This window comes from Sapajus apella, unplaced genomic scaffold (assembly GCF_009761245.1).
Source record: "Sapajus apella isolate SASKATOON/1434 unplaced genomic scaffold, GSC_monkey_1.0 scaffold8, whole genome shotgun sequence".
In the NCBI taxonomy this organism is placed as follows: Eukaryota; Metazoa; Chordata; class Mammalia; order Primates; family Cebidae; genus Sapajus; species Sapajus apella.
In genome coordinates this window covers 2,626,923-2,641,065 of record NW_022436948.1, presented here as the reverse complement: position 1 = coordinate 2,641,065, position 14,143 = coordinate 2,626,923, and the positions used below count along the sequence as shown (strand labels likewise).

Sequence of the window (14,143 nt, the reverse complement as noted above, 5' to 3'; positions counted from 1 at the left end):
TGGTCAGGCTGGTCTTAAACTCCTGACCTCATGATCTGCCCGTCTGGGCCTCCCAACTAAGTGTTATTAGTTGGGAGTTTCACTCTTGTCGCCCAGGCTGGAGTGCAGTGGCGTGATCTTGGTTCACCGCAACCTCCACCTCCCGGGTTCAAGCAATTCTCCTGGCTCAGTCTCCTGGGTAGGTAGGATTACATGCATGCGCCACCACGCCCAGCTAATTTTTTTTGTATTTTTAGTAGAGACGAGGTTTCTCCATGTTAGCCAGGCTGGTCTCGAACTCCCGACCTCAGGTGATTCACCCACCTCAGCCTCCCAAATTGCTGGGATTACAGGCGTGAGTGACCATGCCTGGCCCCATTTTTAAAAGATTTTTTATAGAGACGGGGTCTCCCTTTGTTGCCCAGGCTGGTCTTGTACTCCTGGCCTTAAGTGTTTCTTCTGCCTCAGCCTCCCAAAGTGCTGAGATTAGAGGTGTGAGCCACTGCACCCCCCTCAAATGTTAATTCTAATATAGGTAGTTGTATACAGAGTTTATTTATTTTTTTATTTAGAGACAGAGTCTTGCTCTGTCACCAGGCTGGAGTGCAGTGGCTCAGCTCACGGCAACCTCCACCTCCTAGGCTCAAGTGATCATCCTGCCTCAGCCTCCCAAGTAGCTGGGACTGTAGGTGCACACCACCTCGCCGAGCTGACTTTTGTATTTTTAGAGATGAGGTTTCACCATGTTGGCCAGGCTGGTCTTGAACGCCGGAGCTCAAGTGAACTTCTGCCTTGGCCTCCCAAAGTGCTGGGGTGACAGGTGTGAGCCACCATGCCCAGCCCATATACACGTTTTTCTTGTACTATTATTTCAACTTCTCTGTATAGACTTTTCATTTAAAAAGTTGGAGAAAACATCATGGTTTTATTTTATTTTATTTTTGAGGTGGAGTTTTGCTCTTGCTGCTCAGGCTGGAGGGCAGTGGTGTAATCTTGGCTCACTGCAACCTCTGCCTCCTGGTTCAAGCGATTCTCTTGCCTCAGCCTCCTGAGTAGCTGGGATTACAGGCACTCGCCACCGTGCCCAGCTAATTTTTTGTATTTTTAGTGGAGGGGGTTTCACTATTTTGACCAGGCTGGTTTTGAACTCCTGACCTGTGATCCGCCTGCTGCCGTGGCCTCCCCAAGTGCTAGGATTACGCGCCCAGCCCTGCCAGGATGTCCTGATTTGTGTTTTTAATCACAGTCAAGATTGGATTTTGCCAATTCCTGTGATCATGTGGCTTTCCCTTTTTGATTTGTTAATATAATGTTAAAATGTCCCTGCATTCCTGGAATAAACCCAATTCAGCCGTGACCTTTTCATAAATTACTAGGTTAGACAACTAATGCAGGCACACCTTGGTGACATTGTGGGTCCCGTTCCAGACCTTGGCAGTAAAACAAGTGTCACAGTAAAGTGAGGCACACGCGTGTTTCGGCTTCCCAGTGCCTACAGAAGGTACATTTGTGCATCTACGGCCGAACCATTCTGGACGCGTCCGATCTTGTCAGAAGTGACGTTGGTGCTACACTGTATGTAGTCTGCTAAGTGTGCAGTAGCATTATGTCTCAGAAAATGTGCATGCCTTCATTAAAAATACTTGATTGCTAAAAAATGCTCACGCTCATCTGAGCCTTCAGCTTTTTGCTGGTAGACGGTCTGCCTTGATGTGGACGGCTACTGACCACTCGGGGTGGTGGCTGGTGAAAATGGGGTGGTCGTTGCAATTTCCTAAATAGGACGTTTGGGTCTGTGTCCCTGTTGGAATCTGAGTTGAATTGAAGTCCCTGGTGTTGGAGGTGGGGCCTGGCATGGATAGGATCGTGGAGGTGGGTTCTCATAGTTTAACGCCCCCCTCCTAGGGCTCCTGTGACACAGCTGCCATGAGCTCTGCTTGTTTAAAGGGAGCAGCCCTCCCCGCCCTGTCTTCCTTCTGCCCCGGCCTGTGAGAAGTATCTGCTTCCCGCTCTGACTTCCGTCCTGATGTTGACTTCCTGAGGCATTCCCAGAAGCCGAGCAGATGCTGCCGTGCTTCTGAAACAGCATGTAGAATTGGGAGCCAATGAAACCCCTTTTCTTTATAAATTACCCAGTCTCAAAATTTTTTTTTTTTATAGGCAGAGTCTTGCTCTATTGCCCAGGCTGAGTGCAGTGGTGTGATCTCTGCTCACTGTAGCCTTGACCTCGTGGGCTCAAGTGGTCCTCCCACCTCAGCCTCCCAAGTAGCTGAGACCGCAGGTATGGGGCACCACGCTGGCTAAGTATTTTTTTGTAGTGCTGGGGTTTCAATCATCCTGCCGAAGCTGAACTTAAACTCCTAGGCTCAAGCCATTTGCCCACCTCAACCTCCCAAACTGCTGGAATTACAGGTGTGAGTCACTGTGCCCAGCCCAGTATTTTTTTCCCCCATCGTGCCCAGCCAGATATATTTTTTTTCTTTTTTTTTTTTTGAGACTGAGTCTCACTCTTTGCCCAGACTGGAGTGCAGTGGCACAATCTTGGCTCACCACAACCTCTACCTCCCAGGTTCAAGTGATTCTCCTGCCTCAGCCTCCCCAGTAGCTGGGATTACATCATGCCTGGCTAATTTTTGTATTTTTTAGTAGAGTCAGGGTTTTGTCATGTTGGCCAGGCCAGTCTCAAACTCCTAACCTGGATGATCCTCCTGCCTCAGCCTCCCAAAGTACTGGGATTGCAGGCGTGAGCCACGGTGCCTGGCTAGCCAGGTATTTATCAGTAGCAGTGCGAGAGCAGACGAATGCAGGCAGCAATGCAGCTTCCCACGGGATGGACTGCTTTTCACACGTTTTCTCTGTGGCATGTGAGGCTGTTTGGTGGCATTTTACCCACAGTAGAACTTCTTTCCAAATTGGAGTCCCTCCTCTCAAACCCTGCAGCTGTTTTATCAACCCCGGTCATGGAAGATTCTGAATCTTTGTTCTTCCCACAATGTTCACAGCATCTCCACTAGGAGTAGGTTATCTTAAGAAGCCATTTGCTCTGCTCATCCCCAAGAAGCAACTCCTCACCATTCAAGTTTGACCATGAGGTGGCAATAACTCAGTCACATCTTCAGGTCCACTAATAATCCTAGCTCTCTTGCTGTGTCCACCACATCTGCAGTGACTTCTTCCACGGAAGTCTTGAACTCCTCAAAGACATCCATGTGGCTTGGAATCAGCTTCTTCTAAACTCCCATTAATGTTGATATTTTGACCCCCTCCATGAATCATGCATCTTCCTAATGGCGTCTAGAATGGTGACTCCTTTGAGAAGGTTTTCAGTTTACATTGCCCAGATCCATCAGAGGAATCACTGTTCATGGCAGCAATATTCCTACAAAATGTATTTCTTTTTTTTTTTTTTTTTTTTTTTGAGACGGAGTTTCGCTCTTGTTACCCAGGCTGGAGTGCAATGGTGCAATCTTGGCTCACCGCAACCTCTGCCTCCTGGGTTCAGGCAATTCTTCTGCCTCAGCCTCCTGAGTAGCTGGGATTACAGGCACGTGCCACCATGCCCAGCTAATTTTTTGTAGTTTTAGTAGAGATGGGGTTTCACCATGTTGACCAGGATGGTCTCAATCTCTTGACCTCGTGATCCACCCGCCTCAGCCTCCCAAAGTTCTGGGATTACAGGTGTGAGCCACCGCGCCCGGCCAAAATGTATTTCTTAAGTAATACGACTTGGCAACAGAAATTACTCCACAGCCAGGAATGGTGGCTCACGCCTGTAATCTCAACACTTTGGGAGGCCAAGGCAGGTGAATCACCTGAGGTCAGGAGTTAAAGACCAGCCTGGCTAATATGATGAAATCACATCTCTACTAAAAATACAAAAATGAGCCAGGTGTGGTGGCGCGCATCTGTAATCCCAGCTACTTGGGAGACTGAGGCAGGACAATTGCTTGAACCCGGGAGGCGGGGTTTGCAGTTAGCCGAGATCATGCCATTGCACTCCAGCCTGGTGACAAGAGCAAAACCTTGTCTCAAAAAAGAAAAAAAAAAAAAAAAAGAAATGACTCCTTGATCCATGGGCTGCAGAGTGGATGTTGTGTTACCAAAGCAACATTCCTTTCCCGGTGCATCTTCCCCAGGCCTCTCGGGTGACCAGGTGCAGTGGCAATGATCAGTAATTTTTTGAAAGGAATCTTTTTTTTTTTTTTCCGGAGCAGTAGGTCTCAACAGTAAGTTTAAAATATTCGGTAAACCATGCTGTAAAACAGTTGTGCTGTCATCCTGGCTTTGTTGTTGCATGTCTAGAGCACGGGTAGCATCATTCTTAAGGACCCTGGGATTTTCAGAATGGGAAGTGAGCATGGGCTTCAACTTAAAATCACCAGCTGCATTAGCCCCGAACGAGGAAATCAGCCTGTCCCTTGAAGCTTTGAAGCCAGACATTGGCTTTTCTCTAGCTGTGAAAGTCCTAGGCGGCATCTTTTTCCAATATCAGGCTGTTTCGTCTGCATAAAAAGTCTGTTGTCCTGGTGGCTCTGCCTGTAATCACATCACTTCAGGTGGCTTGAGGTGAGCATATTGCTTGAGTCCAGAAGTTCAAGTGAAGACCAACCTGAGCAACATGACAAAACCCCGACTCTACAACCCCCCGCCCCCAAATCAGCCAGGCCTGGCGTGCTGTCATGTCAGCCACCTGGGAGGCTGACTTAGGAGGATTGCTTGAGCCTGGGAGGCAGCGATGGCAGCGAGCTGAGATCATGCCACTGCACTCCAGCCTGGCAAGCAGAGTGAGACCCTGTCTCAAAAGAAAAAGAAAATCTGTTGAGGGCAGTCCCCTTCCTCATTGATTTTAGCTGCATCCTCAGATGACCTGCTGCTTCACCCTGCGCTTCTATGTGATGAAGATGGCTTCTTTCTTAAACCTCATGAGCCAACCTCTGCTACCCTTTCTTCTGCAGCTGCCTCGCCTCGCTCAACCTTCGTGGCATTGACGAGAGTTAGGGCCTTCCTAGGCGCACTAGGCTTTGGTTTAAGGGAATGTCAAGGCTGGTTTGGTGTTATTTCCAGACCACTCAAACTTTTAAGGCTATTTCATTTTCTCATCATTCGTGTGTTTCCTTGAGCAGCACTTAATTTCCTCCAAGAACGTTTTCTTTGCATTCATCACTTGGCCAACTGCCCGGCACCAGAGGCCCAGCTCTCGGCCTGTCTCGGCTCTCAGGACACCTTCCTCACCCGGCTTAGTCACTTCCAGCTTTTGATGTAAAGTGAGAGCCGTGCGACTCTTCCTGTTACTTGAACACCTACAGGCCATCAGAGGGTTATTAAGTGGCCTCATTTCAGCACTGCAGCGTGACTGGGAATGGGGAGGCTGGAGCAGAGGGAGAGAGATGGGAATGGCCACTCAGCAGAGCAGTTCAGAACATAAACGACATTTATCCATTCGGCTCCACCTCTGATGTGCGCACAGTTCATAGCACTGAAAACAGTTACAACAGAAATATCGAAGATCCCTGATCACAGATCACCGTGACGAATATAATAATCATGAAAAAGTTTGAACGACTATAAAAATTAGCAACATGTGACACCGAGGCAGAAGTGAGCACTTGCTGTTGGAAAAATGCCGCCGATAGGCTTGCTGGATTCAGGGCTGCCACGAGCCTTCACGCTGCAGAAACTCAGTATCTGGAAGTGCATTGAACAAACTTCCTCTGGCTTCTGGCATTGGTGCTCGTGAGACTGCAATTAACCCTTTGCATCCTGTTCTTGTCAGGTTTTGGCAAAAAGATAATACTAGCTTCAAAATGCACTGGACAGGGGCCAGGTGTGCCCGAGTGTGCCCCACCCCGCCCTGTCTGTCTGTCTGTCTTTCTTTCTTTCTTTCTTTCTTTCTTTTTTCTTTCTTTCTTTATTTCTTTCACTTCTCTAAAAGAGTTTATGCACGATTGGAATCCTTACACCGTGAATGTTGGATCTCACTGGTGAAACCATTCTGAACTTAGAATGATGGTTTTTTTTGGTGGTGGATGTTTGACTTCTGCTTCGGTTTTGTGATGATTATGGTTTTCTAATTTTTTTTTTTTTTGTAACAGCTTTGCAGAGATACAGTTCACACACTGTATGACTCAGTCATTTTGAGGAGATATGTGTGATAATTTAATATATTTACATAATTTGTAAAGGTCAAATTGGTGTAAATTGCCATATCTCTCACCTTAAGGATTTGTCTTGTCTTTAAGCTAAAAGCATTGAAATTCTTTTCTACCATCTATTTTGAAATAGATAATAGATTCTTGTAAACTATCGTCATCGTGCCCATCTATAAACACCGGGTCTTATTTGCAGGTCTTCTTTCTTAAGTGGGTATCTGTACCCACTAATCAATCCCTCTTCCTCTCCACCCCCGATTTATTCTTGAGGATATTTTTGTCCGTTATCGTTCTTGGGAATTTGTCCATTTAAGTTCATTGCTATAAAGAGGCATCCGTAGCCTCTGATTTTAAAAGCCCTGCAGCACTGAACTCTGTCCCCCTTTCTCTCCTGACCTGATTCGCGCCTCCTCTCTTTTTGTCATGAACGCTCTTGATAAAACTCTTTTGATTTTATTGATCCTTTCAAAGAACCAACTTTGTGGCTTTTTGTATGTTTTCTATTCTGAGTTTTTGATTGTTTTGTTCTTTCTTCTAAATTTCCTTTCCTAATTTTTTGAGATATATTTGTGTCATTTGTTTTCAGCATTTTATTTTATTATTTATTTATTTTTTTTTGAGAGGGAGCCCTGCTCTATCCCCCAGTCTGGAGTGTAGTGGCACGATCTTGGCTAACTGCAACCTCCGGCTCCTGGGTTCAAGTGATTCTCCTGCTTCAGCCTCCAATACAGCTGGGATTACAGGTGCATGCCACCACACCCAGCTAATTTTTTGTTTTTTTTTTAGTAGAGGCAGGGTTTCGCCATGTTGCCCAGGCTGGTCTCCAACTCCTTAGCTCAGGCAATCCACCCATCTTGGCCTCCCAAAGTGCTAGGATTACAGGTGTGAGCTACCACGCCTGGCCTGTTTTCAGCATTTTAATATGTTCTAATGCCGTCCACACTTAAGGTGGCCGTTCACCTTAGGGACGGTGTCTGCTGCCTGTATGTCGTGATATGAATTTTTATTTTACTTTTTTGCAGGTCTTCTTTCTTAAGTTGGTTTTTTTAATTTTTTAAACTTTTATCCCCCCCCCCTTTTTTTTTTTTTGTTTTTGAGACGGTGCCTGTCACCCAGGCTGGAATGAAGTGGTACGATCGTGGCTCACTGCAACCTCTGCCTCCTAGGTTCAGGTGATTCTCTTGCCTCAGCCTCCCAAGTAGCTGGAATTACGGGTGCCCACCACCACACTGGCTAATTTTTTTTTTTTTTTTTTTTTTTTTTTTGAGTTGGAGTCTCTCTCTGTTGCCCAGGCTGGAGTGCAATGGCATAATCTCGGCTCACTGCGACCTCCACCTGCTGGGTTTGAGTGATTCTCCTGCCTCAGCTTCCCAAGTAGCGGGGATTATGGGTACCCGCCACCATGCCTGGCTAATTTTTTGTATTTTCAATAAAGGCGGGGTTTCACCATGTTGACCAGGCTGGTCTCGAGCTCCTGACCTTAGGTGATCCACCCGCCTTGGCCTCCCAAAGTGCTGGGATGACAGGCATGAGCCACCGTGCCCGGCCTAATGTTTGTATTTTTAGTAGAGATGGGGTTTCACCATGCTGGTCAGGCTGGTAAACTCCTGAGCTCAGGTGATCCTCCTGCCTTGGCCTCCCAAAGTGCTGGGATTACAGACATGAGCCACTACGCCCGGCCATGATAACTGTTGTGAATTTCTGAACATATGAGGATTTTTGCAGGTAACTTTTTGTTATTTTTTCCCCTCGTTCAAGTGTCTTGGGGTGAAGGAATCTGTTCTGCCTGACCTGTGTCTTCTGAAACTTGTTAGGCCTTGCGTTATGGTCCAGCACATTGCCAAATTTTAAAACGTTCTGTGTGTCTTTGAAAAGATTCTATTCTGTAGTGTTAGGGACAGCATTATATGTAGATTCATTGACTCAAGTTTGTTAATATAAGCTTGTGTATATATACAAGCTTACATTGGTATGGACCCTTGTTCCATACCAAGGGTCAGCAAGTTACAGCCCATAGGCTAAGTCTGGCTAGCTACCTGCTTTTATAAAGTTTTATTGGTTCACAGTCACACCCATTTGTTTATGTCTTGTCTAGAGATGCTTTAACATTGTGGGTTTGCCTGTTTCTTCTTGCCGTTGTATCAAGTTTTGCTTTATATACTTGAGAGCTGTGTTGTTACGTGACGCAGGCTTACCATTGTATATCTTCCTTATGAATGACGTGACTGTGACTATGAAATGATCTTACCTTTCCGATGCTTTCTGCCTTTCAGACTTTGTCTGAAATTAATATAATGGCACCAGCTGCTTTTTGTTTACTGTGTGCTTTGTATGTCTCTTTTATTCTTTTAACTTTTCTGTATCTTTAAGTCTTAAATGTGTCTCTTGTAGACAGTGTACGATTGGAGGCTTTTTTTAAATTGAAGTTTGATAGTCCTTTTTTTTAAGTCTGACAACTAAAAAAATTTAACTGGATTATTTATTTGGTTTACTTTAAATGTAGGTACAGGTATTTGCATTTAAATATACTGTCTCCCATTTTGCCGATTTCTTGGTCTGTGCTGACTGCTTCCTTTCCTTCTCCTTGCTTGCTCTTTTTTGAGCCAACTATTGATGCTTTCATTTTCTGCGCGGCACCGGTTTGGATGTTACGGACTCTCCGTTCTTTGATTGGTTTCCGCCGCAAAACATTCTCATTAAACAAATCTACATTAACCTGTCCTTTCACACTTGGGAATATCTAAGGACCTGCAGGCCTCCTTGCCTTTGTTAATGCCCGTTACAACTAATAGGCTGTGTGCTTACATTCCTTTTTTTATTCCCAAGAAAGAGTCTTGTTCTGTCGCCCAGGCTGGAGTGTAGTGGTGGGATCTTGGCTCACTGCAACCCCTGCCTCCTGGGTTCAAGCAGTTCTCCTGCCTCAGCCTCCGAGTAGCTGGGATTACGGGCACCCACCATCATGCCCGGCTAATTTTTGTATTTTTAGTAGAGACAGGGTTTTACCATGTTGGCCGGGCTGGTCTTGAACTCCTGACCTCAGGTGATCAGCCCGCGTTGGCCTCGCAAAGTGCTGGGATTACAGGCATGAGCCACCTTGCCCGGCCTGTGTATTTAAATTCTTTTTTACTTTTGAATATCATAAGACATTGCTGGATTATTACTTTTTTTTTTTTTTTTTTTTTTTTTTTTTGGAGAGACAGGGCTTTGTCATGTTGTCTATGCTGGTCTCAAACTCCTGAACTCGAGTGATCCTCCTGCCTTCGCCTCCCAAAGCACTTGGATTACAGGCATGAGCCGCTGTGCCCGGCCCGGATGATTACATTTCGTGTTAGATTTGCACACACTTGCCGCCCTCTTTGCCTTTGTGTGTTGCGTCTCAGACTTCCCATCTGGGGTCACCTTTTCTCCTTGAAGTGCATGTACATGAGCAATTCCTTGAGTCAGAGTGTACTGTGGCGAGGCCACCCCTTTTTTGTTTGTCCAGGAGTGCCCGTTTTCCCTGCTCCTTGGGGGACGTGGGTGCTGGCTGCAGAACCCTCGGTGGGAGCGGCTTCTCTCTGCACTCGACTGTCAGCTTCGCTTGGCGTCAGCATCTTTGCGCATCAAGAAACCTTTGTCAGGCTGTCTCTGCTTTGAAGGTAATCTCCCTTTTTTCTCAGGTTGCTTCTAAGATCAAAATGAAAAACTTTTGTGCTTCAAAGGACACCATCAAGAAAGTGAAAGGAGACCACAGGATGGGAGAAGATGTTTGTAAATCACAGATCTGGCCCGGGCCATGCATCCAGGGCCTTTAAAGGTCTCTTAGAAGTCTGAGTGGCTTGTGACGGAACCCCCTTCTGGGACGTCCTTGCACTTACTGAGTGCCTTGGGAAGGGCTGGCAGATGGAGGAGGGCACCCTGCCGCCTATGCCTCTGTGGGCTGGCAGCAGTGGGCAGCAGCAGCGCTGTGGTTCTGGCTCTCATCTTCCCGCGCTATTCAGAGTACCCCTTCCCATCTGCTCCCACCGCTAAGAATCACTGTTCCCCCGGGAGGCTTCCTGGGCATCACCTCATGTGCCCAGCGGCTGCCTAGGCCCCGGGCTCTGTTGGGTGTTGAGAGGAGCTTGGGAGAAGCTGTGACTGGGAGTGGTGGCAATTTGCAACCCAGTGCCGGGGTCCCCTTGACCTTGCTGAAGACGCTGGGAAGAGGCGATGAACTGAGAGGAGAGTGTCTCAGGTGTTATTGGCACACAGGCTGCTCTTCCAGCACTGCCTTCTCCTTTTTCTGATTAGTTGCAGGCTTGCCTTCTAGTTTAACGTGGCCAGGCAAATCGTCCTGCTGTTGCATTCTGACATCGAAAATGTTCTTTGAGTACGATCCCTTCATTGAGAGTACGTAAATGATCTGGAAGTAGAAAGAAAAAGGCAAAGCTTTTGTCCTTCTCAAGAGATGGCTATCGAACTGGCTTTGCCAGTCAGGCCCCTCCGCAGCCCAGGTTCCACTTTAGACGTAGGCCAGTGTGTCTTGGAGAGGAAACTCCTGCTAGGTCCGCTGGGGAAGCCCATTCTGGACAAGTGAGAACTTGAATTTAAGGTGCAAGATTCCAGCTTCCAATTCTAGCCATGATGGAAGATACAGACCACATTTCACAGCCTACCTGAATTAACCAGAAGGCCAAGCAAAAGCGTGTGAAGCCACAGGCTCGGACACTGATGGCAGGCAGTGTGGATGGCGTCCGGAGCGGGGCATGGTGGCAGTGAGCCCTTGGCAGCCCCGCTTGTCACCTGCAGAGTCTCTGGCCGCAGGGCAGGGAGGGGAACCAGGAACTGGTGGAGACAGACTGTGGAGTGAAGGGGCCCCAGGAAGGCTGGAATGTGCAGAGAAAAATATGGGAGAAGAGGGAGTTCCATAAAGAAATTGCTCTGGAGAGCTGCGGAGAGGTCCACCAGCCTTTGTCTGAGTGCTGACCACAGGTGTGTGTGCGAATGCTGCCGCGGTGAGGGAAGGGGCATGGGAGAGCAGGGGTGGCACAGTCCCTGGGTTCACAGAGTGGAGTGAATCTGTGTGCTCAGTGGCCAGAGGGAGGGACTCACCACTCATGGTAGTCCTACAGAGGTCTGCTCAAGACCCACCAAACAGAGCTTACGAGTGAGACCCGAAAGAATCAAACTGATTCTAGGTTGACTGCTCCCAGAAAAAGCAATGTAGGATGGCAGCAAACCCTGCATCCGGTGCCCAGTCTACAGTGCGCAGCAGCCAAGCAAAAGCGGTGGCCATACAGAAAACCCAGAAGAGGAGAAAAATCAGTGCTTAGAAACATCCAGGCTAGACATGGGAGCTCCTACCTGCAATGCCTCACTTTGGGAGTCTGAGGCGGGAAGATCGCTTGAGCCCAGGAGTTCAAGACCAGCCTGGGCCACATAGCGAGACCCTGTCTCTAGAAAGATATGTGTTTTTTTGTTTGTTTTTAAAAATAATTAGCTGGGCATAGTGGTGTGCACCTGTAGTTCCAGCTTCTCAAAGGCAGAGGCAGGAGGATCCCTTGAGCCTGGGAGTTCAAGGCTGCAGTGAACTATGATTATACCACTGCACTCTAGCCTAGGCAACAGAGTGAAACTCTGTTAAAAAAAATCAGAAGGAAAGAAAAGGAAAGGAAAGGAACAGATTCAGATGGATCTATACCCAGATGATAGAGCTAGCAGACAAGGATGCTAACGTGACATTAATCAATGGTCCATGGGTTCAGTGTTGGGGAAAATATGGTAAAAATAAAGACAAAATGGAAAATATAACAAAAGACCCAAAACCGGGCATCATTGCTCATGCCTATAATCCCAGCAGGTTGTGAGGCTGAGGTGGGAGGATTGTTTGAGCTCAGGAGCTCAAGACCACCCTGGACACACCATCTGTACAGAAAAATACAAAAATTAACTGGGCATGTTGGTGCACACCTGTGGTCTCAGCTACTTAGGAGGTTGACGTAGGAGGATGGCTTGAGCCCAGGAAGGTCGAGGCTGCAGTGAGCCGTGATCATACTGCTGTATCCCAGCCTGGGTGACAGTGAGCCGTGATCATACCGCTGTATCCCAGCCTGGGTGACAGTGAGCCGTGATCATACCGCTGTATCCCAGCCTGGGTGACAGTGAGCCGTGATCATACCGCTGTCTTCCAGCCTGGGTGACAGTGTGAGACTGTCTCAAAAAGAAAAAAGAAAAAGACCCAAATAAGTCTTCTAGAAATGAAAAATAGACTGATTGGGGTTAATGGTCGATTAGACATTGCAGAAGGAAAGATCAGTAGACTTGAAGCCACAGCACTTTGTCAAAAGAAACACACAGAAAGACAAAAAAAATGGGCAGAGCATCACTGGGGCCATGTCGAGCTGAGTGACATATGAAACTGATTTCCGGAAAAGAGGCGCATGTGGTGGAGAATACCTGAAGATAGTAATGGCTAGAATTTTTCCAGATCTGATGCAAACTCATTCCGAAGAAGCTCAACAAATCTCAAACAGAAGAAACACGAAGGAATTCACCCCAGCATGCACCATCATTCCAGTTGCTGAGAATCCTAAAAGTAGACAGAGGCAAATGCTATCACATACTGTACAAGGGAACAGAGACAAAAATCAGAACCCAATTCTGATCAGAACAGTACAATCTGAAGACAGTGGAGGAATCCCTTTAAAATCCGGAAAGCAACACTGGACACATATCTGCAAAAACAATGACCCTTCACCCTGCTTTATGCTGAGTTTAAACATTCACTCAAAATGGATCACAGACCTGAATGTGAATGCTAGAACTGTAAGATTAATAGAAGAAAAACAGGTGACATATACATTGTCCTTGTTAGTTTGGGCTGCTATAGAAAAGGATTGACGCTGACTGGCTGACTTAAGTGGCAGGCATTCATTCCTCACGGTTCTGGAGGCTGGAAGTCCGAGGTCAAGGTGCTTGTAGGTTTGAGGCCTGGTGAGGGCCTCCTCCTGGTTGGGCCTCCTGTGGCACAGAGAGAGGAAGCAGCTGGCTGTGTCTTTTCGCATCATGGCAGCAATCCCATTTTCGAGGCTCCTCCCTCTTGGCCTAGTCCCCTACCAATGGCCCTGCCTCCAGACATCGCGTTAGCATTTGGACGGGGATGGTGACTCATACCTGTAGTTCCAGCACTTTGGGAGGCTGAGGCAGGTGGATCCTCAAGACCAACCTAGGCAACATAGCAAAATGCTATCTCTACAAAAAAATTTAAAAAATTATCTGGGCATGGTGGCACACACCTGTAGTCCCAGCTGCTGGGGAGGCTGAAGTGGGAGAACCACTTGAGCCCAGAAGACTGAGGCTGCAGTGAGCTGTGATCGTGTCACTGTGACTCCAGCCTGGGTGACAGAGCGAAATCCTATCTCAAAACAACACAAAGTATGGATTTGTGGCTGGGCAACAGAAACGTTAGCCCAGTGTCTATGGTGGAATATTATCCAGCCTTAAATGTGAATGACACGATGACACCTGCCACCATGTGGGTAAGCTTGAGGAAATGATGCTGAGTGAAATAAGCCAGTCACATAAGGACAAATAGTGTATGATTCCACTAGATGAGGTCCCTAGAGTGGTGAACTCACAGAGACAGAAAGTGGGGTGGTGGGTGCTGGGGCTGTGGGGGGTGAGGAGTCAGTGTTTAATGGGGACAGTGTCTCTGCTTGGGAAGATGAAGTTCTGGAAATGGACAGGGCTGCTGGCTGCACAGCAGTGGGAATGTACATAACGCTCCTGAACCACAAACCTAAACACGGTAGATTTTATGTTACGTGGACTTCACCGCAATTTAACACAAAGGAGCAAAGATGAGCTTTTTCCTGGTTATGGGGCAGGCAGGCTAATGGTCTGCTGGCGGGGTGCTGGGCTGGGCTTTGGAGGGGTCCAGGGCTGCGGCTGACAGGGCTTTGGAAGGAGTGAGAGCACTCAGGAGGCTGGCGGGGCTTTGGGGAGGGTCGGGAGCGCACGGGAGGCTGGCGGGGCTTTGGGGAGGAGCGGGAGCG

General features: G+C 47.6%; 1 protein-coding gene across 1 annotated transcript in view; it reads left to right on the top strand.

Annotated features, from left to right (window-relative positions):
* The window catches only part of AGPAT3 (1-acylglycerol-3-phosphate O-acyltransferase 3), a 110,107-nt gene that overhangs the window by 19,322 nt on the left and 76,642 nt on the right, over positions 1 to 14,143 (top strand). The gene's annotated exons all lie outside the window — the stretch shown is intronic.